Raw genomic sequence first — 21,103 nt, 5'->3', positions numbered from 1 at the left:
ATTACTTAGATGTTTCAGTTCTTCCTTTCTGCCCCGGGCCTTTTTGCATTTCTATCTTTCTTTTCATTGTTTTTCCATTCATTTTTCCCACTCTCGTCTCTCCGTGTTCTGTTGACTAACTTTCTCACTTCCTGTTGCACTCTGCTCCTCGCCTCTTATTTCTATTTTTAAATTGCTCACCTATCACCATTTTTTCTTTCCTCTAATTTAGCTGTCAGTCACCTTTATCTGGGTTTTTTCATTACTGTTCTACCATCTTACTCTTATGACCCCTATCTTTATACCCCCTAAGCTTTTTATCGGTTGTCTGGCTTGTCCTTGTTTTTATAACCTTCTAGTTGTCCCCGCACCTTTATTGTCTTTGATCTCTCGTCTTTCATTACATTTTATCCTCCCACCATCCACCATCCTTTCTTTTCATTGGGCTAACCTTCTGGCCTTCCTTCCTAGTTAATTCTTTTCTTTATTCTCTTTTTTTCCTCCATAGTACACATTTACACCGATTGCATCCATTGTGACATTTTGCCTTGAGTAATCCATCATTTATTTTAGATTTGTTACACATCAATTTAGGCTCACTGGAGGCTGCTGCCTCCTCCAGCTGACTGTTAGACCATTGACCTTTGGCACGCTGGACAAATCCAACACATACATGAACATGTGGTGGAGACTCTTACTACCGACTGACCGAACAACATGAATTTGCACGTGTGTTGTTTCATGACAGAAAATCTTTGCCATCGTAATTTAAACGTGAACGTTTTCTGAAAAGAAAATGTAAAAATGATGCGTTTTCACTTGAAACGTCATGTAGAAGGGGCCTTAGGAAGTTTCCTACCTTCCAAACAAGCCTGGATTGTTTCGTTGTTGAAGCCAAAGTGCTACGCACAACTTCTAAGCACCTCCTCTTCATATTTCTTCCTCTTCCTCACCACATGCTCCTGTTTTTCTCATCCATTTTGCACCCCCCCCCCCCCCCTCCGTAGTTAATAGGAAGGATATTTTATATTTTGTAATGCTGGTGGAGCAGCTTTCCGCTGGCAGTCCTAAATGAATTGAATAAAGATACAGCATAAAATATTAATTGGAATACATTAATACTGCAGACCAGGACTAAAGAATTTAGTCTGTGTTGCACTTGAAGTCTTGTGTAGAGAGGGAGAGTTGAGCTGCTTCACTAAAGTGCCTGTGCCTCCCTTTAGATGGTGGGGGTGTCTTTTAAAATAAATCGGTCCTTTTTTTCGTTATTTCAGTGTAAATGTCTCTGAAGAGTTGTATGTTTATGATGTGCTCTGCTACCTTCACCGCCTGCTGCAGGTCCTCTCTGTTCTCCACCACAGAGTCCAGCAGTAGATCAGGAGGCCCTATATGGCTGACCAATCATTAATCCTTCATTCTGCATGAGGGTGGTGGGAATAGTTTAAATTCCCGAGGAAGTCCAGAGCCTGCTGAGCCTTTTGCATTTGTTGGTTTTAGTTCACCTGCGATTTGAACTCTGGAATTCAAGGCTGTCCGTCCTCTCTGTTGCTTGTACGCACGGTGTTCGTCAGTCTGTTCAACCCTCTTTACACAACAATGGTTCAGGTGGAAACGCAATGCAGTTACGTTTGTATTTTATTTGATGCTGAGGAGATAAATTAAATCAGTCTATTGTTTAAATGATTACAACCAATGGGACAGAGCCTGAGGCCCCGTTTACACCACAACGAATTAGAGTGTATCCGGAAAACTTTTGGGGGGTCCGTTTACACGACACCAGTGTTCTGATGCACTGTATCCACAAAGTTTTTAATCCGGCTCCCAAGGTGGAAAGATTCTTTCACGGGGCAAATCCCTCCTGCGGAGACTGATGGAGGCTACAGAGCCTGTTATTGCGCATGCACATCTCTCCCCCTCCCTCCTGCTCATCCAGTTGTAAACAAACATGGCCGACCCGTAGTGGTTTGACCCGCGGTCCATATTCTAGTTTTATGGTCCAGATCAGTAGTTTAATAGTTGAGACTCTCCCTGATATCATTCGATGCCTCATCAGTCCATACGGATGTCAGGTTCTCTCCATTTTCTTCACGTTTATAGTGTTTTGTTCTCTGCACACACGTCTGTGTAGTTTCATAACAAAATCAAGCAACAGCACCCTCCAGTGGCCCGGCATACTAACTACATCGTTGTCTCTGTGTCCGCTGCTGCTGTGGAAACGCCCCCACTTTTTTTTTGCGGATTAGGTGTTGTCACGTGAAGCATTGTTGTGTAAACAGGGCCTAAGAGTCTGACACTTGGAGGGCTAATTAACCTCGGGATCACTGTGGTTGGGCAGCGGAAAGAGGAATGAGGGGAAGAGAAAAAATATAGATGGAAAACAAGAAAAAAGGCTGGATTGAATGGAAGATGAAGGAGTAATTGAGTCTGCAGAAAAAGGGAGGCGTGTTGGAAGGAACGTGTGTCAAAGAAAAGGACAGAAGAGGATGAAGAATGGTGGAGATCAGTCAGTTAGGTCGACAGATAAAGAATGAGACAACAATCTGTATCACAGAGTATTAAGTAACATTGTGGATTTGAAGGATTTTTACAAACATTTTAATATTAAATTTGTTTCCCCACAATGCTCCAGTAGAATGGAACTATAGTGTAAAGGCCCCTACATACTCCCTTTTTGAACCCATAAGAACAAGAAGAAAATTCGTCAGTGACGTCAGCCAGCTGCTGAATAAAAAGCTTTTTCGGCAGGACTGTTCATACTCCGATAAGAAGCTGTCGAACTCACAGGACACGCCCCCTTACAGCAGGACACGCCCCCTTACAGCAGGTCACGCCCCCTCACAGCAGCCACACGTCTGTGATGCGGCGTTTAAACTTTTCAACTGCACAGTTTATTTCTCGCCTCCAGTGCTTTCAGAAAAACATTTCTCTGAACTGTTTCAGTAATAAAAGAGAGTTTTTGTTCGAGCCGCGATGTTTGTCTGGTTTTAACTGCAGGAGCTGACAGCTGTTCGTGATGCGTTCAGGTGCATCATGTAAGTCCATCCTCCGTCATGTGAAAGAACAGCGGGGCTCATACAGTAGCGTGGTTACAAGCTAAATATGATTAAAATATGACTGATAGTCATTAGCACGCTGGAACACGCATGCGCAGCACACGGCAGTGCGTATATAGACATAGTTCGGCCAGGATGGTCGGCACAGCCAAAACAAATTTGTCCGGCCAGAGGGACCTGGCAGGACCCCACACTGCCGAACTTTCTTCTTGTTCTAATGGAGGATGAATCTGCCCTAAGTCTGTTTACCTATGGTCTTACCAAGAAAAGATCCACTACCTAAATAAGTTGAATCTATATTATTCTAAGACAAGTGCCTTTTCTTTTCCTAATAATCTCCCAAAATGTTCCACATTTCCTTCACACTCTCACAAGCTCCCGATCCAGCGGCGCCACATCTGCCCTCCAAAACTCTTGTGCTACTTTGGCTACAGCTTGGAGTTCACTGTCTCAGCCAAGGACACTTCAGCATGTAGTAGACATAGAAGCAGGAATCAAACCGCTTAACATCCAAATAAAGGATGACCCGCTCTTCCACCCGAGCTCCAGATTACTCTCGGTTTAGGATTGGCATGAATGTGATGAATTATTTGGAGTTTTCACGTGGAGCCCGGTCTTTATCTGCCTACTTGTATATGTGTTCGCGTTTCAAATGTAATGAATTCATATGTGTTCAGTGAAAGTTAATGTCCAATCAGTTACTGGCGAGCTGTGCTGTCATGAATGATTGAGTTATGTGGATAAAACCAGGGAATTACCTGCGATGCTGAAGAAACTCATCGTTGGTGATTTCCAAGCAGATTGAAGAATATTTATCTGTGTTGGACCCTGAAGGGTAAATCATGTAAAGAGCAACTTATTGATTAGACGCTAAAGGTACCTGTAGCATCTTTGTTTGCTTTGGTTTGATTTAAATTCCAGGGAATAAACAACTTTTTACCTGAAACATTGAGAAACTAAAATGTTTAGATTATTCTCATGGAGTTTAAAAACTCCAAACTTGTAACGTTGTTGACATGAGAAAGTATTTTCTTTACTGAAATTGTTCAAGGATTTGGATTTATGGAAGGTTTATTGCAGAGAGACGGGAAGACGACCGATTGCTAGAATTCAAAGGCGGTTAAAGAATTTGATCAGTTACAGCAAAGAAATAGTAGCATTTCCCATATTTATGAGCCACAGAGCGGGGTGTGAACCTGACTGGTGCCTGATGTCAAACTAACATTCAGGGAGGACAAAGACCACCTGAGGAGCAGAAGGTCAAAACCCTGCTTCATCTTGATTTTCAGCATCTTAAAAGCAGGGCGTCACGATTCTTCTGACTTTTTGGTTTTAAAGCTGAAGCTGTCAGAAAGTCCAAAGCACCGTCACTTTGTGATGCTTCATTGTTGATTCAAAATATGTTTAGTTTCATTTACATGGTCACTTTTTATTGTTAATCTGACTGGATTCTTCCCCATTGAGAGAGGAGATGGTCCCGTTTACATGAACACTGTAAAGCATGGATGTCAAACTCCGCCCTGCATGTTTTCCATGTCTCTCTGCTTCAACATGGCTGATCGCAGTGAGCGGCTCGTTATCAGGCTTTCTGTTGAACTCAGTGATGAACCGTCATGAGATTCAGGTGTCTTGAAGAAGGGAGACATGGCTCGGCCCTCCAGCACCTGACACCTCTACTATAACGTAATCACACTGTTGTACGGATTGAAAAGCACCAATAAGATCTTCCAATTAAAATTGTGGACAAATCCCATGATCTTGATCCAATATTGAGCTTCACAAAGAAGCCCACCAGGATTGAAGATTTCTTTTCCAGTTCAAGTCTAATCCCAATCAAGCTTTAAGGCCTGCTATATAAATCCAAGCCATTATTATTATTATTATTATTATTAAAGAAACACTCTGAGTATGGCAAGGAAGAGCATTTAAGAGCAATATTGTCTCACACTTTGATAAATTGTCTTAACCACTAGCGTTTTGCTCAAAATGCTGCGTGAAGCATCACATGGAAGAGGTTATGTAACTGACGGGCACACAAAGCTCCAACAGTGGGAAGCTATCCTGTGTGGGCCTTACATGGATCATGAACAGGGTTACTATCGATCCAATCTCTGATCGCAGTGTAATTTTCTTAGTATTTGTACTTCTCTGGCCTGTCTGCCACTCTCTCTCTCCCTCTTCTATTCCTCTCTCTCCCTGTCCTATCCCATGTACTTCTCCCCCCAACCGGTCAAGGCGGATGGCCGTCCTTCCAGAGTCTAGGGTCCGCCCCACGGTTTCTTCCTGAAGAGGGACTTCTTATGAACTTCTCTCCATGCGAGGGAGTTTTTCCTGGCCACTGTTGCTTGTTACACCTGCTTGCTTTGGAAGGGTTTAGTTGGGTCCTGTTGTACTCTATCATTGTAAGAGCGCTTTGAGATGTTTGTTGATGTGATTTAGCGCTTTACAAATAAAATTGAATTGAATTGAATTAATTGTAACTACATTTTACTCCGACAGAAGTGCATATGTGATGTTATTTTATCTGATTATTTATTGTCCAAACACAGACTTTGCTCCTTTGGATTGTTCACCCTGTGTTGCGAGGTGTGACCTGGGTTCAGATGATGTGTTGTCGCAGTAGTGATTTTGATAAAAGAGGCTGAAGTGAGTAATAAATAGTGTTTCATGTCATGTTCAACTTTGACAGAAAAATTAATATTGAAAAAAAAGGAACCTTCCGATAACTTAAAATCTCACTTTTAAGAGGGGGAACATTTAAAATAAGCCCAAAAGTTATTTTGCCCAGCCCTAATAGCAGCATTTCTATTAACTACATTACGGTGAAAGTGCATCTTTTTCAAAACAGTTATTTCCAAGCTTTGCTAATAAAACATCTTACTGACTTACTAACAATGAGATTTGTGGCTTATGAAAAAAGTGCAGACTAATACAATGTTTAAGAAAATGCAATAGCGATGACAGCAGAATGATTCATTTGTAAAACGTATGCCGGAGTTGAGTAATGAGAGTGAGAAGCAGGAGATGAGAGCCCTCTGGTTACACAGGAGGAGATTAGAGGATGAGAGGCTGAGGTGTGTAATAGAGGGAGGCGTGTCGCTGTGTTTCTCATTAATGGCTTGAGTTGACGCTCTCACACCAGCGTGCATTAAACCAGGGGTGTCCAACCCCGGTCCTCAAGGGCCCCTGTCCTGCATGTTTTAGCTCTCGCCCAATTGCAGACCACATGGTTGCAATGAGGGGCTGGTTATTGGGCTTTTTCACAACCTTGGTGATGACATCCTCATTTGAGTCAGATATGCTGAAGCAGGGAGAGAGCGAACACATGCAGGACAGGGACCCTCGAGGACCGGGGTTGAGCACTTGGGCTGAACGATTTTGGAAAATAAGCTAATTGCGATTTGTTTTCCTCAATATTGCGATTGAGATTTAATATGCAATTATTTTTTCAAGGTCCTCTTCTCGTGTTTTTCAACAAACACAAGCAATAAATCAATCTGTATTATAATAAACAATATCAGATTTATTATACATAAATTGTTCTTTCTTATAGGCGAGTCTCATGTTAAGATATAGTTTAATGTAGCATGTATTAATATGAAAGACAGTTTATTTATCTTCTATTTCAATTATAGTTGTAAACTAACTAAATACTGTGACTTGCAGTCTTGTAAGCGTTCACCACAACAAGCCAGCCGCTTGTCCATTGTGCTTATCAAAGCTGTAAACCCAGGCTTGGTCACTATACCAATGTGACATTAAGGATCAAACTATTTTTGTTCCAATTGGACAATGTGGGGGTCTGCCTGACGTCATCATCTCATAATAGACTAGTTCTATCTTTAAAACCTCAGAATCACTTTATTAATTCCTGGGGAAATTCTTTAGCAACACATAACAAACGGCAATGCTTCCAGCTCGAACCCAAACCAAATGATTGGGACTATTTTATGGGAGCTTTTGCGCGGAGTAGGTAGCTGTTCATTGTTTTGATGCCGTGGTCAGTGAGGTTCTCCTCGGCGAGCTGGCCTTTTAAAATGGTGACGTCTGTTGACAAAGCGACCGCCTCGCTGTACAACTGCTTTGCTAACATCCATGTTGCTGTGTTGCTTTGAGGTGTTTTGAGTGTAAAATCCGTCCAAACAGCAACATGTTGCCGTGAAAAGTTGGATAGCACAGTGCTACTTCCCTAGCCTGCTCGCTGGCTGCAAACTGTGGAATGGATTTCCTGACTCATTCCTCCTGGTCTCATTGAGACCCGCCTCTCTTCAGGAAATCCAGTCCACAGTTTGCAGCCAGCGAGCAGAGCAGCAGCAGGGAAACACTGTGGAGTCATTTCAGTAACAGTGAAGCAGATGAGGCTCATGGATCAGAAACCTCCGCAGGTTGGATCAGAAATTTCCAATCCGTGAATTACGTTGATATTGGACCCCGATCCCGTATCGGATCTGCTCCATCCCTAAAAACCACTAGCCCGTTTGGGCAAGATGATTCACTTGCCCGAGCAAAGCCTTTACCAGCCCCGGACGTTCGGACAGTCCTTACTGTGGAGCCCATTAAATGGGTATCATATCTTTCGCTTATGAACTCCGTTATGGCCTGAGTTATTTCCACCTGCCGTTTCGAATTATGTTCAGAAGGAGTAATACTGCTGCTCTGCTCGGCTCGCTCACGACGTCTATGTGGGCGCATGACACACGCAGGACACGCAAGTCGTCACGTGACCAGATCACGTGAGCAGTCAAATCGCAGCCCTTGCAATTAGAAAGTCCTGTTTTATCATATCGTGATATTATCGCAAATGCAATTAATCACTCAGCCCTATTGGGCACCCCTGCATTAAACGAAGGATTCAGTTTTTAGCTTCCAGATGCTGTAATGTTCTTAAGGGTACGTTTACACTATGTTCACGGCAGCCCCGTTTCAGGCCACCGTGGACAAAACGGGATGGACGTGAGACAACGCAGGGGGATGGGATGGGCAAACATTACAGGTCGCGGCTGTGGGTGCCGTGCCAGATTTTTAAACTGTCAAAAAATATGCCAAGGCGGCCACGGCGTGGATGAGAAACTTAGTAGCTTGTAGCAAAATGGGATGAACGTCATTGGCAGCATGTAATTGGCCGCAATAGAACTTGGAGGCGGTCCGTAGTGGGACAGGAGGCTTACAGGAAGTGACGTAGTGGGCGTTCTATCGCGGTTGTTTCATGGTTGCTTCGTGTTTTATCACGTCGCGCCGCACTTCGTCACGGTTCTCACGGCACCGTTTCATCACGTTCAATAGTGGCTTGCCACGACGCGCACGGTCTGGGAGGAAGCCGACTCCGAGCCCGGAGGGGAGTTTCATTCGAGTCTGAGCAATCAACGACAGAACACCTTCTACAAGCTCTGCCATTGAAAAAGAAATGGCACCCAGCAAAAGTCTCAGGATACAAGGATTGCCTTCATTTTTGGTGGCCCTTTTGGGCATAAACATGCTTTCAAAATGGTCTGGCGTCCACATTTCATCCGTAGAAAGCCTTGACAGAAGGTGAAAAATGTGCCACGCCTTCCTCAGAATTCCCCCAAATCCCAAGGCGCACTACGTTTCGGGCAAACGGAGCTGCCGTGGCGGCTGTGAACATAGTGTAAACACACCATAAAGTGGTCAACAGGCTTCGGGGTAAGTGTTAGCAACACACTCATGCATTCTCCGGCTTTTTGTTCCAGCTTTGTACCAAACGGGTAATTCCCCAGCTCACAGGGAATAATATTTTTTCAGCCTGCAGTGGCCACGCAGCATAATTGGCAGCAAAGATGTTATTAAGCTTGGCCCTTGTGAATATCAAAGATTTGTTCAACCCAGAGGGTACAGCTGCACCCAGGCTCTAACGTAGGAGCTCCAAGGCTGGAAGAAGGCCACAGTTTGGATTCCCACTTAGGAGATTAAAGACATCACTCCTAAGGCCTATTTATACTCCATAAGAACAAGAAGAAATTTCGGCACTCCGAGGTCCTGCCGAACTAAATGACGTAATTTCCTTCGGCCAGCTCCAGCGGTTAAAACGCTCTCTTTTATGACTGAAACAGTTCAGAGAAATGTATTTCTGAAAACATTAGAGGCGAGAAATAAACTGTGCAGTTGAAAAGTTAAACTGCCACTTCACAGACGTGTGGCTGCTGCAAGGGGGCGTGGCCTATGAGTTCGACAGCTTCTCTTCTGTATGAACAGTCCTGACGTCACAGCCGAACTTTCTTCTTGTTCTTATGGCTTCAAAAAGGGAGTATGCAGGGGCCTTCAGTCAAGTCTAATCACTCGTCCCTGCATAAATGAGTTCCCGACTGTTACACTGAGCTTCGCTGCTGCGTCTCTGCTGGACTGAGGATGCTTTTGCACAAAGGGGAGGTGGGGAATCAAACCTACAACCTGCTGATTGGGAGACAACTGGTCAGTGACATTTCTATATGTAAATACTTTGTGGGGCAAGATTTTATTTCAGGTCTAGTGACACCACTGAGTGCCAATGTGAAGTGGGCGCACAAGTTTTTAGCCACAACATTATGTCAACCATATATGACGCTGATCCCGTGAAAAGGTTGTGCATTGGAAATAAATAAATTGTTACCGCACATGCTTGAAATTATATCGCAGTATAGATTTTAGGCCATATTGCCCAACGCTAATAGACGTGCACCCTGCATCTATTGGGAACTATATCTCAAATCTTCAATAAAAAAATGATGACCAGCAGATATTACCTTTCAAAGCTATTGTAGTGCCCCCTAGCATTACCATCAGATAACAACGAGAACGCTGACATTCTCCTCGGTCCGGTTCTGGTAACCCTGAATCTTTCTGATTTACTCACGAGGAGAGAGTCGACGTGAAGGTGAACATTGACAACCTTATTGCCTCAAGAACAAATGTGTGGCAATGCAAACAACAGAACACAATCTGTAATATCGAAATACAAATTAAAACTTCTCCAAAGAACTGAGGAATTGAAAATAAATAACGCAAAGTTCAAAGAAAAGAGTCCTTTCTTTGTGTAATGCTCTATTACACGGGAGATCATGTTTGATTCCCTTTTTGTGCTTATGGATTATGGGAACGTGTCTCAGTCTACCCGGGTAGTTTGTGCGTCTTTTCTGAGTTTGAATGAATGAATGAGTTGGTGATCCAGATGTCTCCTGAAGCGGACCCACGGCTGGCCACACGGGGGTTCTGGTCCGTCCACAGTATTCGTTTCTGGTTTTGGCTCGCCACTGAACCCAGTAGGATTCAGACTCCAATTCAATCCGAGAAAAATAAAAAACAATCTACACACACAGTGCAGAAAGCACTCATTACTATTCTTTGTTCTGTTCATCATTAGATCTCATTTCTTACATCATTCAACTTATTCTTTCAGTTATAACCCGTTATTCAGATTATAAAATACTCCAATCCTTGTGAGAATGAATTGATATGCACAATAATTGTCTTTTTGTGCTACGTACAAATCATTATTTATGAATTGACATGTTGAATCTCCCATTTTCACTACACAATGACTTTTTAATTATTTAAAACACTATCTACATTTCAAACAGCTCTTACATTAACTTATTCTTCGTAATTGCACATCTTTTTTTAATCTAAATTCCATTTTTTAACACCAGATGAACTACTGTGCATGCTTGCAACCCAAAATGAAATAAATCAAACAATATATACAACAAACAGAATGAGTAAATACTCTTAGCAACTAATTTCAACAGAAATGAATGTATTACATTTTTTAACATCAGATGCACAAACACTTATTAGTATAATATGAGGATGTTAGTCATGGATTTGTGGAGTTTAAAACCGTGTTTTCGTACGAGGGAGTCTTTAGGTTGTTCGTAGTTAAGTTCGAGGATCACGTCTCTGCCGGGATAATTAGAGCTCCAGCGGTCTAAACTAAGAACCAGAGTAGGTGCGCCACCTTCTGTTACGGCGTGAGACTACACCTCAATCTGATAAATCTAGTAACCATTCTCTATATTCATCTGGGTTCCACTATCTAAAAGCGTCTTACCAAGCGTCTTGCCCACAAGGAATCTGTATTGGTACTTAAAGTGATGATTCCTTTACTAAAGATAAAGGTAAATTAACATCCCTTGTATTCCTTCAGAGCATGAGACTCACAATCTCAGGGTAGAGGGTTCGTGTCCCACGCCGGGCGCCACCTTCCCGTGGGCTCACCACCTGCGGGAAGGTTCTTAAATTGGTGCTATGTGATCTGGGTGACAGTCAGAGCACTGTCACCCAGATCACATAGCACCGCGACCCGGAAACGGATAAGCGGACGAAAATGGATGGATGGATGGATGTATTCCTTCACGAGCTTCTGTGGGTCTTCGTTGAGGTACGCAGACAGTCCCTTGAGGATGCATTTCTTGTCTGGCATCGATCCCCTCGTTCTGCAGAATAGAGAATAAAAACAAACACACATTTCTTGAACCTGGGTTATACACACAGAGATAGACAGACAGAAAGACAGACATATAGAGACAGACAGAGACACATGGACTGTGTTATGTTTCCATGGTATTATACCTGGGCCATGATGTTCTTGAGCCTTCTCCCGATAATTCCACCTTTGTTGCTATATGCCTTCATCAGGTTGGCAGACAGAACGTCCAGCTGGGGAAAAAAACTTGGACTGCAAATGGACCATTGTGATTCTTTTGAATTCTGCACACACCTGTAGACACATAAAAAACAAAGCAAAGGTACACAAATACATTTCCTCTAGCAGCTCAGTCATGCAAATGCATAATCCAAGTATCTGCCATTTAGTTTCCTGCATACAAATACAGAGTGCTGTTGCTGGTCCTCAAATAATTTGTGAATGAGACATTTCATTTGATGAAGAGCATAATGAGCAGTCTAAGTACTCTTTGTATACTAGATACTAGAAAAAAAAATGGAGGCTGTTGCTTCACTTACCTCACGCACATGGAAGAGCGCTGGCCACCTTGTTTTGAAATCTGCTATCATGGGTGCATCTGGAACTACTTCTTGCCTTCAGAGGGCAGAAGTGTCCATCATCACTGCCACCTCATCCTCATTATTTCTTCTCTGTACCTCTGAGACGAGTGCCACTCTTATGATTTCTAGGGTCGCTTTCGTTTCTCCTTATGGATAAGCTGGGCAGTGATTCACTTCTGCTTTTTTTGGCTTCTTCACACCAAAGGCAGGACTGCGTCTGCCATCCAGCTTGTTTGTTAGAGCATTCACTGGAACTTCTGGACATCCAAGATGCCTCAGCTTGGCTTGATAATTACCGAGTTTATATTTCAAGCTTGTCTTCCAACCACCATATCAAGTGACTGATCCTGGCTCTTTCAAACACGGATGTGCTGTTACAAGAGCTTTGGCTTCTTCCTCAAACTCACTGTCACAGGGGTAGACTTTGTGCTGAACAATGGTTTCAGTTAAACCATCAAGAACGTAAGTTTTAAGTTTAGTGGTGGGGTTCAATAAAGTTCCTTCTTCTCTGAAAGCAGCATTGGCTCTTTCCAGCTGTATTTCAGCATCATATGAGAACCGTGGCACCTGGAAGACCATGGGCCATGCAGATGATCTTAAGGAGGTGGACTCAGTAGAAGACAATATGTCTGTGTCACATGAGCTACAAGATGGGAAGGACACAGGGTCATCTGAAGAGTGGGAGGTGGCAGCAGGTGGATGGGCCAGGGAGGCAGAGCTACAACTCAAGGCAGGAGAGGGCATGGCAACTCAATCAAAGATGACCTTGATCGTGCTTTTGTCCTGAACATCGGACATTGAGGTCAAATTAATAAATGCATTATCAAAGTCTTCATCCATGTATTGAAGACGGAAGTCCACCTCCACACCACACAGCCTCTTTATGTCTTGTACAAGTTCACTGACAGACCCTGGCATCCCGTCTGGAAGGATCAACCTCCGGGACTCGTTTTGTCCCAGAATGATTCTGAGCTTTACTGCGGCAGCGGCAGTCATTTCACAACTGTGGAGGAGGAAAGAGGAGTAAATAAGGACAGTAGATAGAGGACGACACAAAAAAATATTTAAAAATTGAAGCACTTAAAACGGAATTAGAAGAGTACCTTGTTGTATATCCTGGGTTCTCATTATTTTGTATCTTAAGGTCCAGCTCTGATTGTGTTTGTGCAAAGAATGTTTACAACTTTTTTTACATTAACATATTTTTATGACTTAAGTTACAAGTTTTGTGACTTGATGTGCAATATCTGAAATGTTTTTGACGTTTTGTCACTGTACGTACTTAAGAAAATATTTTTTGACTTTGAACTTACAACACCTTTTGACATTTTAGAAATGTGTAAAATCAAATCAAGCTATTATAAATTTTTGGAGATTTCACTTCCACTATATTTTTTGCACCTGAGGTGTGCATGGCCCTGTTGTTGCCCTTTGTGTCCTGCTGGTGGGCTTCAAACAGTTACTTCAAACGTGAAGTAACTGTGGCAAAGTATTAATTAATAATGTAAATGAAGCGCAAATTAACTGCAGCATTTTGTTTTCTGGGTCATTTTCACGGAGAAAACACTGAGCTCATCAGTGGCACAGCCCCGAAGTCACGCATGCATGCGTGCCGATTTAATAGTTAATAAAACAATTTAAAAAATCTATATATATTTATTTTTTTCACACCTTCAAAAAAATTGTATTGGCGCCACTGGAGCTCATACTCCAATAAACGTGTCTCTGGCGCTTTGCATCCCTCGTGCACAATTCGATAAATAGAACGATCTGAGCCGACGGGCACGGTTTGCCGGGGGCTCAGGGTCTTCCCGATACCCCCGCGGCCCGGCACCAGTCTAAACCCATCGCCTGCGAGGACCTGGCTGCTCTGTGACAGGACGTTTGGCTCAGCTCGTCAATAGGAGCAGCTCTTTGGGGCACTGAACAACTAACTGATGAATTGAACTAGTTTATCAAATAACCTCGTTAGTAGGTAAAACTTGCTGATCATGACATTACCGTCCGTGACATCATGCAAATACCGGATGGCTGCCATTTTTAAATGAAGAAAACATTAAATTAGGTCGAAATACACAAATATCGCGGTCAAGTATTGCTTGATGGTAGATGGAGGAGGACTCTTACCTTGAATGCTGCATGGCATCCAGGAATGTACTGGAGGGACAGGTAATGTCCTCGCGTCCTTGCTCATCCCGTGACGTGTTCTGGCGATAGCTGCCATAATTTCCCGGAAGTGCATGACAACTTGATTGTGTCTCGTTCATTTGACTTTATGGAATCATTTAAAAGCTCAGTAGTTCACTTTCAAGTAAATCCTACAAGATTTATTAATGTTCATTTGGCAAACGTGATATTTTCTTGCACAAAATACATATTTCACTTAAGTAAATGCAACAGCCTGCCAAATTCCTTTTTTTGAATGCATACAGCTTTGTTCAGCTGGAGTGTGTGAAGGCTGTAGACACAGTACCAGCTGGAAAAAAACCACACAGTACAAAGAGAACATGCTAAAAAGTGCTTACCATCTCTCAAACTTATTGAGCCTGTTTTCTAGTTATTTTGGGGCGTTTACTTGCCTCAGTATTCTCACAACCTCCGAAGTCAATTGCCCAAATTCAGAAAATGTGATCCAATGTGAAATAAATACAATCGAGTGGACTCCTTGTTAATATCAACTCACTGTGCATTAAAAAGTCCAGAGCATTGTGTTGTGACACAATGCTCTGTACTTTTTAATGCACAGTGAGTTAAAAAGTACAGAGCATTGTGTTGTGACACATTTCAGCGGTAGCCTTCATTCTTTTCAAGCATCCAATTTAACAACAGTACCTGTGTCAGTTTTCTCATTATACTCTGATGCTTTTTCCACTTTGACTCATGTTTCTAAGTGCATGTTACACCCTCGCTCCAGAGCCGCTTTAATGGATGGTTAAACAGCTGTCCTGTCAGCTGGAGCCAAGCGGTGACTCATTGTTGGACTCTCCGGTGTCCTAGTCGCCTCCACACTGCAGCTTGTGTTGGCCTGAGGTCTGCATCTTCTTAATAGAAAGGTTTGATCAGAGTTGATCTCAGCTGATGCTGAGGAGATAACTTAACTTGTCAGTCTGTCGTTCACTTGATAACACCCTAAATGCTGTGAAAGTTTTCTCCGCATCTGCTTCATGTAAGAACATCTGTATCTGCATGGGATTCATAAGATGGTGTATTCAACGCAGACTGTTTTAGAAGTCCTGTTAAATTTAAACAATGAGCACTACTAACATCCTGGAAATCTCCATTATTATTGTTGATCTATTTTCACATGTGCAGAAAATAGGAATGGACTATAACTGTCGGCGTGCATGTGTAGCCCGGCACATTTCAGAATAGTTGTATTTCTTCTGTTTAGGCAGAAATTGGTGCAATTGGATGACGTTGCACTCTTGACTCGCGATGCAGTTGTACTGTAAATGATCAGCCAACAAAAGATCACCATCTTCAACTGAAAGCCAGTGTAGGCTTGGCTTCATTTTCCTGGTGTGCTGGAGCTGATCCCGGCTGACTGGGAAAGGCAGTACACCCTGAACTGTCTGTCAAACACCAATCAACCTCAAATGTATTTAAACCATGGGAGAAAACAGTAGATACTTTAATGTTTTATGTTCCAGCCTGTTTTGATTCACTGGGTTCAATCATACACTAGCCGGAGTTTCTCACACATTATTTATTGCTTTTCCCATGACACATGCAATGCATTTGTGGATATCTGCTTACGTGTTTTTGCGCAGTCCACCGTGGCCCCTGGAGATTTCCTGAGTTATATACTGCTGTTTGATTGTGGAGCTGTGCTGCCGCGGTCCTACACACTGAAAGCCGTCATGTTTGGCATGATTAGACGCCTCTTCAACCATCCGCTCCGCTTCTCCTCGTAGCCCTTTTGCTGAAGGTGAAAGACGCTTGACAGCATCTTACCCGTCTTTGTTTGCGGCTCTGTCTTGTCACCTGGGATGACAGGTTATTGCAAAATTAAATACTTTAGCCCAGTCGCATGGGTGACATGTTTTTCAGTTGTTGCTCTTCTCAGACTCGAGGCGCTATCTCACATATTTTCATGCTCCAGTGTAAATTTCAAACCTAACCGTGTTACATTTCCACACACGATTGCCCTACACGTACTGTGAATAAAACAAAAGATTTCATGTCATATATAAAGGCCTTCACACACTCAGGGGATTCGGTGGGGGTGGGGGGCATAAAGCGGCTTATAGTCAGTAAATTACGGTAGTTGTATCAAGACTGCAGCTGGACTCTGTTGAAGAGTCCACAAGAGATGTTCAAAAACCTGGGGAAACTACTTCTGGGTTTGAGGATACTAATCAGTCAGAAATCATGATACCGCCTCCACCATACTACGTACTAATGTTGGTAAGAAAGGTCCTTCTCATGGGATGATAATGTATATAATACTGCCTGTTCTTCCCAAGCAACTCCGTCTTGGTTTTATCAACAAAGGAGTTTCTTCTTTTGAGAAGTTTGGTTCACCTGAGCTGATGCTTCAATGACAATAACAACCTGATGGACACAGATCTGTTTTTATTGATTGCAAATCCTTCAGAGATCCAATTACTTTTTCCAGCATCATTGGGATAATTAAATGTCTTTGGTAAAAAGGTTTAGCGTTATCCTTGTTCTTGTTCCTTGATTCCTTATTTGTGACATTGATGTCTATTAGAATTTAGATGGACTAACTGCATGGAAAGTTATGTTGTCTGGAGGGATACTGCAAATGGAGCAAATGTGGTGTATTAGACAAAGATGAAAAGGTGAGAAGATCACAGATTGAAGCAAATCTTTACTACTAAATCATATATTTTAATTACATTTATATTACAGTGCAGATCTAAAGCGTCATTGGTCAGACTGCGTGGTTCGTCCGTGCCCTATCGGTTTTGAATCCAGGCATTTAGAAATCAGGCTTGTTTTATAGCTCTGCTCCTTACCGGGTCACTGCTCTTAAACTACGGTAGTAAATGGCTAACAAGGGAGGCTGACTGACAGATGAGGGGTGGATAGATGGATGCTGACGAATAAAGCTGGCCTTCAGTTTTATGAAAGCTTCCTGCCCTCCCATCAATTTCAGCACATCGTTCTCAGCTCCACCTCTCTGTTCCTACATTTCTTTTGTATGTTAACACAAACTGGAGTTAAGTTGGTAAGCATCTATTGCTGCTTTGCATTTAACCCTTACAGTTTCATTGGTCTAACAAAGCTGTTCTATTTATATAACACAGCTTCTAAAATTGATTAGAATTTACATTTTTGGAACTGTTAACATCTCCACTGTGTTCATAGAATCTGTATCCGAATCTATTGGCATCCTATTGTATTTAGAGTAGGGATAGTAGGGCCGATATTGGTTATTTGTGAGTGATCGGGGATCGGCAAATTCAGCCGATCACCCCGCCGATCTAAAAACAAAACAAAACCAAAAAAAACCGCAGTCCACAACGTCACCTAATAACCACAACAATCAGGGACTAGAAGCTCCGGTCGAGCTGCAGAAGCTAGAAGCAGGCGGAGCGGGGCCATAGACCTATAAAACTAGAGTTATATATAGTGATTTATGTGTTTATGTGCAGAAGTCTACTTCTAAATTTCTATGTGGTCTGTCTTCTTCTGCTTTTTTATTGTGTTTGGTGAGTCAAAGCGCCCCTAAAGGCCTGGCATGTGTACTACATGCCCTGAGGCCTCGTGTTGAGCCGTGTTCATAGTGAGGTGTGGACGGTTTTTTGGAAACAGGCCAGGGAGAACAAAGATTGTTTTTTCGTCGTGCGGATGTACCCTCAGTTTACAACAACTAAAGAGAATGAGAAGAATTTTGATTCAATAAGTGAGTTTTACAATAATTTCTAGCTAAACAAAGCTTCTGCCAATAGTGCTTTTAGCTTCAGACATCCTAGTTGCTCCAAAAATAGACTATTGAGAATATTTGCAGTAACAATGTGAGTATCGGATCGGGAAAGTATTGGTATCGGCCGATACTCAATTCTGAAAAATCGGATCGGTGTTGGGGGCTAAAAAATGTAATCGGGACATCCCAAATTTAGAGTATCTCACAACGTGAGTTCCGGACACACACACACACACACACACACACACACACACACACACACACACACACACACACACACACACACACACACACACACACACACACACACACACACACACACACACAATGTGTTGCTGAAGTTGCTTGTTCTCTGTCATCATTTGCTCAAACTTTCAAAATCATGTTCCTCTTTTGTTGTTGCCTCTTTGTTAATTCATGTTCCTGCTTCACGTTCCTGTCTAGATAGAGCTGCTCAGGCTGGTTTAATCAAGAAAATCATGTGACTGTCTAGATAGAGCTGCTCAGGATGGTTAATCTAGAAAATCATGTTACTGTCTAGATAGAGCTGCTCAGGATGGTTTAATCGAAGAACAGTTGGAAAGTACTTGGATCAGTGTGATAACTGCAAATAATATATGTAGCACGAACAAGGGTATTGTATGTACCCCCCACCTCCCCTCTCTCTCCCCCTTAATATTCTCTCTTCTGTCTCTCTGTGAGCGTTCCCCCCCTGTTCTGACACCGGAAGGCTCTTAATCACACCATATTGTTTGCCCAAGCTGCCGAACAGGACAAGGGGAAAAGGAAGAAAAAGTATCTCACAGCGAATACTTAAGCACAAAGCACATGCAGCTGATTAAAGGGAATCCTCACAGATGGGGAAAGCCAGTGCAGTAAAGATGTACTCTTGTTGTTCTCGATGAAGTGGGATCTCCTTGAGAAGAAAAGCCAGATGTGATGAGTGCGTCAAGATGAGTGTTTCCTTGACCTCAATCCTCTTACAGCATCGCAGCACGAGTGTTTAAATAACATGTGAGGCAGGACTCGGCTACGGGCGACACTGGTGCATTAACACACCCTCATACCCCATGCAAAACCGTTTCATGTCAAGGTTGACTGAAGGTGCCGCTACACGTCTTGTTGTCTTTGCCAGCATGCTATAATCAAGCAGACAATTTCCAACCTGTTTCACATATTAACAGATGGAAGGAGCACAGATTGACAGAAATGAACCCCAACAAACAAGCAAATGACTACATTCCTCTGTAGATTAAATAAACTGAACACATGTGAACAGACTGTTTCCATAGTAGCTGTAATGCAAAACCACAGCAGCTCTTTGCATAGAGAAAAAAAGACAAGTAGCAGAGTGGCCTGTAAATGAATTAACAGGAGGAAGGTGACGTTAACTGGACATCACGGTTTTATGAGCGCTGATATGATCTCCTGTGTTGACCTGTAAACTGGCGTCACCACAGTGCATAGGCGTTGGAAATGGAGTTCTTTGACTTAAGGCTGCAGTTGCCTCAGCGGGTGACAGAAGAGAGGGCTCATCAGTTCATGAGCTCCAATTCAGAACATTTTTCACCACATGTGAAGGGCACACAAGGTCCCAGTTCTCTCTGTTAAAACACGGACATTCGTTCTGCACTCAGAATCCTCTTTAGCGTGTTTTTACTTCGCGTACAGAATCTATCAAGGCAAGGTCACAATGCAATTTTGCATGAAACTCTCTGGCTCTGTTTTTCTTTTTTTCTATGAAACTCTCAACAAATGCATTTTGGGTTTGCAATGAGATGAAAAATGTCGTCTCACATCAACGTGATGCACCACCAAGACTCGTTTGCAGAGTACAAGTACTTACATTCTAGTGCTTGCCAATACTGAGCACTAATGGCAATTGCAGTTCTCAGGATTAACTTTTTAAGATGCTGTTCATTTTCTGGCTTTAACTTGAGCTCAACTGGTTTTCTCAAAGATGACATTAACGTAACAACACTGTCAAATTGTCTTTTTGGCCTTTTGCCATGCTGGAATGTTTAATAAGACAAATTAAATCAAATGCAAATGATTGACATGAGATAATACGCTTGAAAATGACCAGATTTCTTTCTTCCTTTCTTGAGCGAACTTCCTGTTCGGGATCATCATCCTTGATGTTATGATTTAACTGCCCCTCAGAAATTCTACCCAAGTTTCTCAGAGTGGAGTTATTTCCATTTTCTACTGTATATATTTTTCTCTTTTTACTTTAGAAATGGTGCTTCCCTTTGTCTTTAGGCAACATAGCTTGCACTGTCACTTAAATATTATAGTGATGGAAGTTTTTTCTGAGGTAATGTGGGAGCATTGTTTTTTTAATCTATAAGTGACCTATTAAAAGTCTGCTGGCAATCCAGGCAATTAAAAATAATATATATCCACCCATCCATCCATCCTGGAAATAATGATTTGATTTCTGTAGAAAAGTACCAATGTATGTGAAAATGTTGTTTGTTTGTTTTCCAAGTAAATTCTCTAATATTCAGTTACGGTTATATCAGAGTGCAAAGCGTCATGCTAGCTGTCATCCAGTTTGAAACACGAGTCATGTTGATGACCTTGGTTTTAATTGGTTAATGCTAATTTATGTTCTTCAGCCATTCAGTCTGAAGTGATGTGCTACCAGCGCCGTGCTCTTGACCATGTTTTCATTCCTAATAGGGAAATAATCAATGCAAGGTCACATTGTGATTTGCATAAAACTCTCAGCATTTGCATGTACAAGGTGCCCCGTGTGAGCCATTGTGCTGTGTCAGGTTTGCCATGTCATGAAAAATGTACTCAATCATGGAGAAATGTACTCGTTTCACATGAAGAACTTGATAGCTTTGATAGTTTACAGCTTTGCACACACTCACCCTGAGAACGCAGTGACTGATGGGAAATGTGGAAAAGCTCCAAATGAGGATGAGGGGAATGGAGAAGAGGATGTTACCTCTCCTCCAGTTTGAGATGGAATGCAGTTTACAGCTTTCAGCCCTAATTAATTCACATTCATCCACACAGATCTGGCTTGTGGAAGTTTGATTTTAAATTCTTATGAGCTTTTACTTCAACCCAACTGATACTTTGTATAACTACACAAATCTGAAGTTCCAACTCCATCGCCCGGACACGTTGCAAAAACAGTGTGATCCCCCAAATGACAAGTAGGTTT

At 42.4% G+C, this 21,103-nt stretch overlaps 1 protein-coding gene across 1 annotated transcript in view; it reads left to right on the top strand.

The window, feature by feature from the left end:
* Nucleotides 1–21,103, top strand: part of man1a2 (mannosidase, alpha, class 1A, member 2) — a 190,830-nt gene that overhangs the window by 92,949 nt on the left and 76,778 nt on the right. The gene's annotated exons all lie outside the window — the stretch shown is intronic.

This window comes from Lipophrys pholis (assembly GCF_963383615.2).
Source record: "Lipophrys pholis genome assembly, chromosome: 13".
In the NCBI taxonomy this organism is placed as follows: domain Eukaryota; kingdom Metazoa; phylum Chordata; class Actinopteri; order Blenniiformes; family Blenniidae; genus Lipophrys; species Lipophrys pholis.
Note: the sequence above shows the minus strand (reverse complement) of the source record. Positions and strands in the feature narration are given on the sequence as shown.